This window comes from Alnus glutinosa, chromosome 14 (assembly GCF_958979055.1).
Source record: "Alnus glutinosa chromosome 14, dhAlnGlut1.1, whole genome shotgun sequence".
Classification (NCBI taxonomy): domain Eukaryota; kingdom Viridiplantae; phylum Streptophyta; class Magnoliopsida; order Fagales; family Betulaceae; genus Alnus; species Alnus glutinosa.
In genome coordinates, this window is record NC_084899.1 from 3,730,257 (window position 1) to 3,741,485 (window position 11,229).

Genomic DNA, 11,229 nt, shown 5'->3' on the forward strand with positions numbered 1-11,229 from the left:
GATTGGATTATTGGGATTTAATTTCATCCCTCCAATTTGATTTATTTATTTATAGACTTTGATCATTGGTCGACAGAAGTAGTCTTCAAAAGCTGCACACGTGCAGTTTCCGTTGAAAAGTTTGGAATTATGCCGACGGTTCGGTGGACGCCGCAAATCCTGTAGCCCCGACACGCTGTTCCTCTCGATAACGCCACAACACCGCCCCACTTTTTACAGCCACGTCTGCTGTCTCCCCCAGTCAGATTTTGACCATTTACTCACCACGCAAAATACACGTTGAAAGTTGTTGATGTTGACTAGTTCTGTTCATCCAACGGCTCATTCGACTGCCACGTTTTCCTAATATTGATCAAACGACTGAGATGAAGTCGGCGAGAAGTATTCGGTGCATCAGGGTGACCCACAGATCTTTTCTGAACAGAGACCGTCGATTTCGTGTGCTGTACATTAATGTCCAACTTTTTCTGTGGAAAGAACCTCATCATGCATGAATTACACGGAAAATATTTTCTGGGGTCCAACTTTTTCTGTGAAAAGAACCTCGTCATGCATGAATTACACCGGAAATATTTTCTGGGGTCCAACTTTTTCTGTGAAAAGAACCTCGTCATGCATGAATTACACCGGAAATATTTTCTGGGGTCCAACTTTTTCTGTGGGAAGAACCTAATCATACATGAACGGGAAATATTTTCCGGGGGTCCATGGATCAGCATGGTACGTGGCTCATGGCTGAGCCCCAAAAAGGGGTTGTCCCCTCCAATAAAGTTGAAAATAACTTATAAAATTTTGGTTTTTTTTTTTTTTTTTTTTTTTTTTTTTTTTTTTTAAAAAGATTAGGATCTCTAGATTCTCAAATTATGTGAATTTATGTCGTTTCATACCTTGAATGACATGAAAATTGTTACATATTAAAAAATGTGATATATTAACAATAAGAATTGAGTAAATTTTTATCAGGTTCTTATATATACTTTATGTCGTATAAAAATTTTGAGTAAAAAATTGTGTTTTAATTCAGTAAAAAAGAAGCGTCTATTCAATAGTAAAGAAAAAATATTTTGAAATGATTTTTTTCTTTTTTGTTGCCTTGAGAACATGTCATATATTTAATATGTAGCATTTTTCATGTTATTCAATGTAGAAAACAATCTGAATTATTATAACTTGAGAAACTAAAATTTTAAAAAAATTGCAGAGTATCCTAATCCAGATAGATCGATGTTGATGTTAGGTGTACCAAATGTTTTAAGAAGAATTGAACTGGCCAAAGTCTTTCTAAGTCAATACTAATCAGACAAGCTATCTAGTCCTTTCTCACGATGAACAGAGGCTTTCACTTAGCCTTTACAAACTAATTCTAATGCCCATATATATATCTTCCTCCCCAGATAGCTGCAACGTACAACTTGAAAAAACCTGAATAGAATATCGACGATCTGCCGACTGCCGACTGCCGTGTGCCGTCCACGCACATCGTTTTCGTTAAAAACACAAGAAGACAGGCAGTCACACGTTGTTGATTTATTGACATGTCGAAAAACATGCTGAAAAAGAGATGAGCAATAAATATCGCCAACTATAAAGTAGTAAAGTTAAACACGTACAGTGAAATTAAAGTTTGTTATACTTTCTTTCACGTTGGAGATGATATAAAACGTCTATATTGTTAGCCACACAGTACGTACTGTGTCTAGCTTTCTTTCACGTTGAAAATGATATAACGATCGAATTCGCCACGTAAATTACGCGTTAACAAAGTCAGGCCAAAACATCTTTGCTTTTCCACAGACAAATTGCACTTTGCTTTCTCTGCATGATCATCATCATCAGTTAAGTTTATTCAATGCTTTGTGGGTCCGACTGCGTACATGAAAGCCAAAGAACCTCCATTTAAATTAATTAGGCATACGTAATCTCTCGATCGTTCTCTCTTGGAACAAATTAACCACCTCAAACTCACAGAATAATCCAACGACAAACATATTATAACTATTTATGGAAAGATGCTCGATCAAACGTGAAGGGAATTGGTCTTGAATTAGCAGGTTTTTGGTGCACACATCAGCAAATTTTGATATAATTTTTTTTAAGCTGAAAAGGACAAAAGAAAATTATATAATGAGCCTCGTTATAACATAACCTTAAAACCATCTTAAAAGAAATACTCGATCAACAAAATAAAATTATATGATGAATGGACTCCACCATGCACTAATAACAGAAATACATTGATAATATTAACTCATTTAGAGTATAAGAGAGACACAATAGTTCATTTTCGTTAGGAGAGACTATTAGTGAATTCAATTAGGATTAAAGACAAACAAAAAACAAGCTTTTGCTTAATAATTATCTTCTTATCGTTACTTACACTACTCATGATCATGATCTTGTTTATGAAAGCAATACGTAATAGTAATACTAATGCAACACGTAAAGAACTATGGCTAAACTTAAACCAAAAACAAGCTTTTGCTTAATAATTTTCTTCTTAATTATCGTTACTTACACTGACTCATTATTTACAATACTATTGTTCATAAAAACAATACGTAAAAGTAATACTATTAATGCAACACGTAAAGAATTACAGCTAAACTTAGACTACGTACTACTACTACATGCAACTCCTGGTAGACTACTACAATTACTACAGCTAGGAAGATAAATATAACTTATACTTTTGTTACTTTCTCTTAGACTTCTTCTACGGCATGCAGAACTATTATGTAGTTTCTCATCTTGGCTATATTAGGACTCTAGCTAGCTACTCCATCGTGACGTACGTAGAGCTCTATCATGCAACTTGTTAAATAAGTATTATGAATATGTCAAATCCTTTCAACATCTTGTTAGCAGATGGGGTTAGATTGGATAATATTGTTTGCATGAACAACCTTTTCGTTGATTAGAGTCGTCAATTACTATCATGGTTACATGTCGAGGGACCATAATATGACTTAACGAGCTTTAATTTGAAGCAAATCCTAAAACACTATGAGCCAAATTCTTTCAAAAGATTAAAAGCTTTTATTATATACGTGAACAACATTTCCCTCAATCACATCGCAATTTTGGATCGTGGGTCCCAAGTGAGCTTTGAAGCACTTCTTGAAGTCTACTATAAGCCCCACTAGGCACTGGCCCCTAAATTATAATATCATAACCCGTCAATTATCAGGAAATTAAGACTAATGCTATTTTTAGAATGCATGGTATAATAAAATTCTCTATATTTTGATTGAAATATATTTTGTTTGTCGGTATTTTAAAAAATCTTTCTGACAGCCGCAAATCTTGAAAAAGTAGAATTTATCAGTATATATATATTAATTATGAATATGAAAATTAAGGGGGGACCCTATGACTTTTTTCCTCCTGCCTAGGGGCCAGCAGTCCGGTGTGTAGGGTAGTGAAGAAGCGTTGACGGGTTCCCCAGAAACGCACGTGGAGTGACCATTTGCAATGCCGACAGACGCTGTCGATGGGTCAGTGTCTGCCACCACCGCCACTCACTGCTTTACTGGCCTCGGCTACATGTGACACCCACCCCAGCGCGGTTCACCCGCCTGTGGTGCGGCCTCTCCATGCATGTGCATGTGAGCATGTGCATGTGCATGTGAGCATGTGCATTCATGTTCTTTTTGGGTTAATTTGCATGCGATATGCAAGTATATGCTTAATGCTTTTTGTGATGACATTTGTGTGTCACGTTATTCTTGATGAATGTATTAATGATGTGAAACTTGAGGCGAAAATTTCATGTGGGTCTTTTATTGAAGAATTTATTTATTCACGCCCCCTCCCCAAATAGATTTTGAACCAAAGCAACCCCCAACCCCACCCCCCCCCCCCCCCCCCAAAAAAAAAGATTTAAAACATGGTGGGAAGCGGGCCGCGTGATAAAGGCCCAAACAACAACTAAATTGCAAGCTCGATATGGTCTATTAGGTGATTGAGGCCCAACTTCATGATCGGCTCTTTTAGAGAAAACAGTCAACGAGGATCTGCCGCAATCGCCAATTACAATTGTGGTACGAGGACGAAACAATAGCTTGCATTACAAGGATCAGCAAGCTTTGTCAAACTCGCATTAAATGAGGATCTTCTAGTCGTATCTCGTGGCCAAAAGTTATAGGGTACGTAAATTGTTCTCCTTGACAAGCAAAACGTATCTTTGATAAGTTCAACATCCCATCTGTTGGGGATAAATCCCACTCAACCCGATCCAAAGATTCAAAAGTCTAATAAAGTCCAAACATATAAGAATAATGATCAGATAAGAATAATGATCATATCAGAAGTCTAAGAGGATATCAGATCAGAAGTCTAAGAAGATATCAGATTGGAAGTCTAAGAAGATATCCAATTAGAAGTCTAGTAAAGGATTGAAGTCCAATTAGAACTCGGACAGCAGTTCTAGATCAACAAGGAGCAGGAGTCCTAATCCAGGTTTGATTCCACCTCTAGGCCTATAAATAGGCCCATACCCCAGGTATAAACTAAGTCTCAATTTTTATGCATAGAGCATTATTTCTTTCACAGAAGCTAACTTAGGCATCGGAGCGGGACCCCCGGAAGGGTCCCTAGGTTTTGTTGTTTTGCAGAGTTATTGAGAAGCGTGAAGAACATCAAAGGAACGTGCAGAGTCACACCATACCGGAAACTGTACCAACAGTTTGGCGCCGTCTGTGGGAAACGATTATTCGTTCCTCATAAAAGAAAAAGAAGATCCAGCATGGTGATGAACACACGTTCCGGAAGCCAGACCAATCGACAGCCCGTGGCCCCACAGGAACTGGCTATTCAGAATAATTTGCAGCCTCCACCGAACCCTCCCCCGGGGGGTGGAGATCAAGATCGCATAGCAGCGTTGGAAGCCCAGATTGAAGACTTAAATGCAGAATTGTTACGCATGAGGACGAGACAGCCCAATCCCGAGATGAACAGGGATGAGCGTGAGGAAGAAGATCACAATAGCAACATTAATCCTCGGAGGGAGGATGACCGTCAAGGAGATCTGAGCAGAATTATTGCCGAGCTGGAGAGAAGGTGCACGGACATGGAGATGGAAAGAAAGGACAAAGGCAGATCCGTAATGGTGGACAAGCTCCTAATGGGTACAGACTCACCCTTCACCAGACGGGTGGCAGACTATCAGCTTCCCGATAAGTTTAAGGTACCCCAAATTCTAAGTTATGCAGGAGACAGAGATCCCTTGGATCACCTAGAGAATTTCAAAGCTCATCTAGACCTTCACGGGACACCCGATGAAGTAGCATGTCGGGCCTTCCCTCTTACTCTTTCGGGGAATGCCCGAGACTGGTTCAGGAAGCTGCCCCCGAATTCCGTTGATCAGTTCAAGGAATTGTCCAAGATATTCCTAACGGAGTTCTTGGCTTTCCGGACAAGGAAGAAGCCTTCGGGATATTTGCTATCATTGCACCAGCAGGGCAATGAGAGTCTTAAGGAGTTTGTGGCTCGGTTCAACCGAGAGAAGGCTACGGTCGAAGATCCGACCGAGGATATGATTTTTGCTGCCATTTATCAGGGAATTTCACCCGAGGAGCCTTTGATGAAGAAGTTGATCCGGAAGCAACCGAGTACCTTGCAGGGCCTCATGGATAAGGTAGAAGAATTCATCAATCAGGAAGAGACGCTGAAGTCTATGGCCAGTTCTAGACTACCCCGAGAGACAGCCCCAGAAAAGAAAAGGAAAGAACTCAAGAAAGCTGATTGGGAAGAGCAGAGGCAGGTAAAGAAGTTCAAAGATTACAACTTTACACCTCTCAATGCCGAGATATCAGAAGTCCTCATGGAGATCAAGAGAGATCCGGCGTTTCGGGAACCGCAAAAGATACCAGGTAATCCTCCTTATAGGAATGCAGGGAAGTATTGTGATTTCCATAAACAAGCAGGTCATTACACCGAGGGGTGCGTAACCCTAAGGTTGTTAATAGAAGAATTCATAAAGAATGGTAAGCTGGTTCGGTTCTTGGGAGAGCGACGGAACCATCAAGGAAATAACAGGCCTCGGAATCATCAGGACTATCAGCCCCGAGATCAACAACCACGGGATTACTATCCCCGAGACCGTCCTCAGCTAGACGAAAGGCATCAAGAGAATGCTCCCCGAGATGACATAGAAAGAAGAGAAGACCGAGGAAGCAGAAGCCCTAGGCATAGAGAGCCGAGGCAACAACAGTATCTACCCGTGATCCCATAAAAAGGACTCTCGGGAATTTCAGGCTTGCTTTTATTTTTCAGTATTTATATTTGCAAAGAACTAGACTTTTATTTTTAATTCAGACTAGACAGAAAATTCCCCAGATTTTGGGAATAAGTATTTTCAGAATAAATGAATAAAGCTGACTTAAGCATCGGAGTGTTCCCGGTCTAGGGACCGGGAACTCGTTGATGTTGCTTCTTTTGCAGGAAAAAACTTCTCGGATCAGTCCTAGCCGAGAAGGAGCCTCTCGGATCAGTCCTAGCCGAGAGCATGAAGAAACTTCTCGGATCAGTCCTAGCCGAGAAGGAGCCTCTCGGATCAGTCTTAGCCGAGAGCAAGAAGAAAAACTTCTCGGATCAGTCCTAGCCGAGAAGGAGCCTCTCGGATCAGTCCTAGCCGAGAGCAAGAAAAACTTCTCGGATCAGTCCTAGCCGAGAAGGAGCCTCTCGGATCAGTCCTAGCCGAGAGCAAGAAAAACTTCTCGGATCAGTCCTAGCCGAGAAGGAGCCTCTCGGATCAGTCCTAGCCGAGAGCAAGAAGAAAACTCTCGGATCAGTCCTAGCCGAGAGTCTCGGATCAGTCCTAGCCGAGACCAAGAAGAAAACTCTCGGATCAGTCCTAGCCGAGAGTCCCGGATCAGTCCTAGCCGAGAGCAAGAAAAAACTTTTCGGATCAGTCCTAGCCGAGAAGGAGCCTCTCGGATCAGTCCTAGCTAAGAAACTTCTCGGATCAGTCCTAGCCGAGAAGGAGCCTCTCGGATCAGTCCTAGCCGAGAGCAAGAAGAAAACTCTCAGATCAGTCCTAGCCGAGAGTCTCGGATCAGTCATAGCCGAGACCAAGAAGAAAACTCTCGGATCAGTCCTAGCCGAGAGTCCCGGATCAGTCCTAGCCGAGAGCAAGAAGAAACTTCTCGGGGGGTCGGATTTAACCCTCGGGTTTTGCAGATTTTTCAAGAGACAGGGAGAAAACCCTAAGGAAAAACAAGAAGGTAATGGGGGGTAAGATTTAACCCTCAGGTTTTGCAGGTTAGCAGGTTTTCAGAAGGAGACAAAGATCGGGTTTCCTTAGACATGGAATTCCCATTATTCAAGCAAGCTTTGGATAAGGGAATTGGGGGGTAACTGTTGGGGATAAATCCCACTCAACCCGATCCAAAGATTCAAAAGTCTAATAAAGTCCAAACATATAAGAATAATGATCAGATAAGAATAATGATCATATCAGAAGTCTAAGAGGATATCAGATCAGAAGTCTAAGAAGATATCAGATTGGAAGTCTAAGAAGATATCAGATTGGAAGTCTAAGAAGATATCCAATTAGAAGTCTAGTAAAGGATTGAAGTCCAATTAGAACTCGGACAGCAGTTCTAGATCAACAAGGAGCAGGAGTCCTAATCCAGGTTTGATTCCACCTCTAGGCCTATAAATAGGCCCATACCCCAGGTATAAACTAAGTCTCAATTTTTATGCATAGAGCATTATTTCTTTCACAGAAGCTAACTTAGGCATCGGAGCGGGACCCCCGGAAGGGTCCCTAGGTTTTGTTGTTTTGCAGAGTTATTGAGAAGCGTGAAGAACATCAAAGGAACGTGCAGAGTCACACCATACCGGAAACTGTACCAACACCATCAATGTGAAGGAGTCGAGCCCCGAGGTCCTCTCAATGATCAGGACTCGAGAATAACTCCCTATCCATTGGATTGAATAACCCACGATCACCTTCTTCTAAGTGAATCAACGATTGCCAGCCATAACAAAAATGGGAGGTTCGTCCCTGATTCCACCTCACTCGATCATCATCCACGATTGTTGTCATTAGCCTTCATCAATCAGATACCTGCAAGTAGGGCTAGGTATGCTCAAGTCTCACATCATTCCCCCTTGATCCACTAAATGGCAGGGGAAGAACACATCGCATAAGCCCTAGCAGATCTCAAGCCTTATGCACAAGAGATATGATTCATTGCCAACTTTTCACACAACTATTCTATGAAACTATCATATGTAGCAGGGAATCATAGAATAGTTCTAATTTCATATTTTTTCGAAGAACCTATGATTCCCTGCCATCTACGATAGTTGTGTGAAAAGTTAGGAGGAAATCATATCTCTATGCACAAAGTACGAAAAGCATTTTCTCAACGACACATGGCACCTAGTCACGTCTAAAGCCATGCCATTTTCCCAGTCTTGAGACCTACGTGATAAGGGAATCAACTCCCCTTTGAAAAACTGGCCACTACATAAAGGGTAAGCATCCATGTAAAAGAAATAAAGAAATAAAGAAATAAAAATAAAAATTCTCAACTTTTATATTTCAAAAAATAGCAAAAGATGCTATCTTAAGCATCAGAGAGTCTTTAGCTCTGGCCGGGAATCCTTTAAGATTTTTCTATTTCACAGGAAAGAGAAAAATTGAATTCAATGAAGGTTTCATCTCAAACTCGTCATCATACAATCGTGGTGGCCTTAAATCCTTATAGGAAAAGTGTCTCAAAAAATGCATCAACAAAACAAAAACAAATAATAAAAAATATGTGGTGAATGCAATACATTAACTTGACAAATTTTTTTAAGATAGCCAAAACGACTTATAATAAAAATGGTGATAAAGCTTATGATGCGTGATTTGTGATGGTGGATGAAATATAGAGATGGAAAAAGGGAATTATGATAGATAAAGGTTCCAACTAAGGTAGGAATTACCGTAAACACAATGTGCTTAACAATATTTCTTAATTATCCTCTTATTGTCATCGCCCTTCATCTTATAGGAAAAACTATTAGAAACCTAATGCACTAGCATTACATTATGATAACCATACTACTTCTACTGATAAGAAATTAATAGAAACTTAATGCACTACCATTACATTATTATAATCATACTACTTCTATTGATAAGAATGATAATACTACCCAACTACTGAATACAATAATACTAAGCGAAACATAATAAAATAAAGATAAAGATGAAAATGCAAATCAGCTGTTGCCTATGCTTCCCATTCTAACTAGGATTCCTATCAATTGCTCCCCCTTGGACACAAGCCTTGTCCACAAGATCGAATTTTTATTTTATTTTTTAATTTCTTCTAGTTCCTCGTGTTCAAAATTCTCTCCAATTTTCCCTTATTCTCCTTCAGGTTCTACTTCAATAATGAACAAATGTTTCACCTCACATCGATGGCCTAGTGTAAATCGTTCATCGCAGTTGAAACAAACGCATTTCTCCCTCCACTTTTGCATTGCTTCCGATGATAGCTTCTTCGTTGGAGGTAGGGACGCATTAGACCTTTGACTTGAAATAGGTTGCATGCAGTCTATTGGTGGTGAGTTCTCGCCTCATGGCGTTGCCTTTGTTCACGATAACTGCTCATCCTGCATTCGAGCAAATTAAAGTTAATTGTTTCACGAAGCGTGCAAGGTTTTAACATCTTTATCACGTTCGAGATGTCCCCCAAAAGTCCACCCAAGAAAGTCCCGACCAGAACCTTCTGGGGCCATCCTTCCACCGGATTGGCCAGTTGCTCAAATTCCTTCTGGTAATCCCGTAAGGTACCCTGTTGTACGATATGGGAGAGGTATTCATCAAAGTCCTCATATTCGGTTGGCCCAAAATGAGCCAGCAATTCGTTCACAAAGATCTCCCAGGTCATTGTTTGGCCATCCATCCAATACACCTTTTGTATCCATTGCTTTTGATTGGCCTTGCCCTCAAGGTAAAATGCAGCGAGTGTCACATTTTATTCTTCTGTCGTTTGTTGGTAAGCAAAAAGTTAGGGGTGTAAATTCGGACCAGTTATAACCGGACTGGAACCGGATTTGGGCACTAACCGGGTTCGGGAAACCGAATAAGTACCAAGTTATTTAAAACCTGGTACCTGGGGTAGCTGAACCTAGTCCCAGGTCCTTGTTTTCCCAAGACCATGTTATACCCGGGAACCCGGGACCGGGTTTGTTACTTAATTTAATAATAATAATAAGAAAAAACCCTATGGGTCCCTGGACCTAACATCATTTTACAATTCTCCATTCTCCAACTCGTCTCCAGCGTCGCTCTAAGTCTCCAACTTGTCTCAGCCACCACTCTCCATACTCCAACGCCGCCAAGCCCATCTCCGTGAATCTGTCATCTCCGACTTTCTTCGGCTCTAGGCCGTATACTCTGCTTCAGTTCTTCTTCAAAGTGGGGTTTTTTTTTTTTTTTTTTTCTTTGTACTGGGTTGTTGAATTTGTTCTTTAAATCGTTTGTAGATCTAAAGAACAGAAAGGGTATATTCGTGATTGTGATATGGGGTTTCGTTGTTGTCGGTGATGACAAATCCAAAGGCTTGTTTCTCAAAAACATTCGCAGTGGCCACCTGAGAGCTTTCGCCTTTCGCCGGGCTTGAGAGCTCGTGCTGCTTTTTATCCTTACTTGGATGTCTGAGGCTTGTACCCATACTTTTATCATTGTGACTAGTTACAGTTATGATTGGATCTCATGGATGCCGTGGAAAGATATTTTTTGAATCCCATTTATTGTTTTGACTGATGAATTGTATATTGTTAATTTGTTATTGAAATTTTTGTGTTTGTTCTGTTCTTTGGTTGTTGTATGTGTTTGTTCTGTTCTTTTGATTGTAAACAGGTTACCCAAGGTACCTGGACCAGGTTTTTGAAATTCAAGAACTGGGCACCCCGGTTCCGGTTCTCAGTTTTGGCCAATAATCGAGAACCGGAACCCGATTTACACCCCTACAAAAAGTTGCACACCCCGGTCCAACCACTCAATGGGTTCATCGCCAGAGAAACGAGGAAAAACCATTTTCATTGGCTGATGGAAATTGGGTTGCTCCTCCCGATTGTCACGATGATGATTATAATGATAGAAAGAGCATCGATCCTTGGTTTCGATGGTAGGTTGTAGTTCGCGGTTGGGGTTTGAAGTTTTGCCATTGATTTTTGATGAAGTCTCCATAAACTCGTGCACATTACGTTCTAGCCCTTTGA

General features: G+C 40.7%; 1 non-coding gene across 1 annotated transcript; it reads left to right on the top strand.

Moving 5' to 3' along the window:
• Positions 1 to 10,543: 10,543 nt before the first annotated feature.
• LOC133858213 (small nucleolar RNA SNORD14) lies at positions 10,544 to 10,670 on the top strand. Its single transcript, XR_009898490.1, has one exon. It is a non-coding gene; the product is annotated as a small nucleolar RNA SNORD14 (small nucleolar RNA).
• The last annotated feature ends 559 nt before the right edge of the window (positions 10,671 to 11,229 follow it).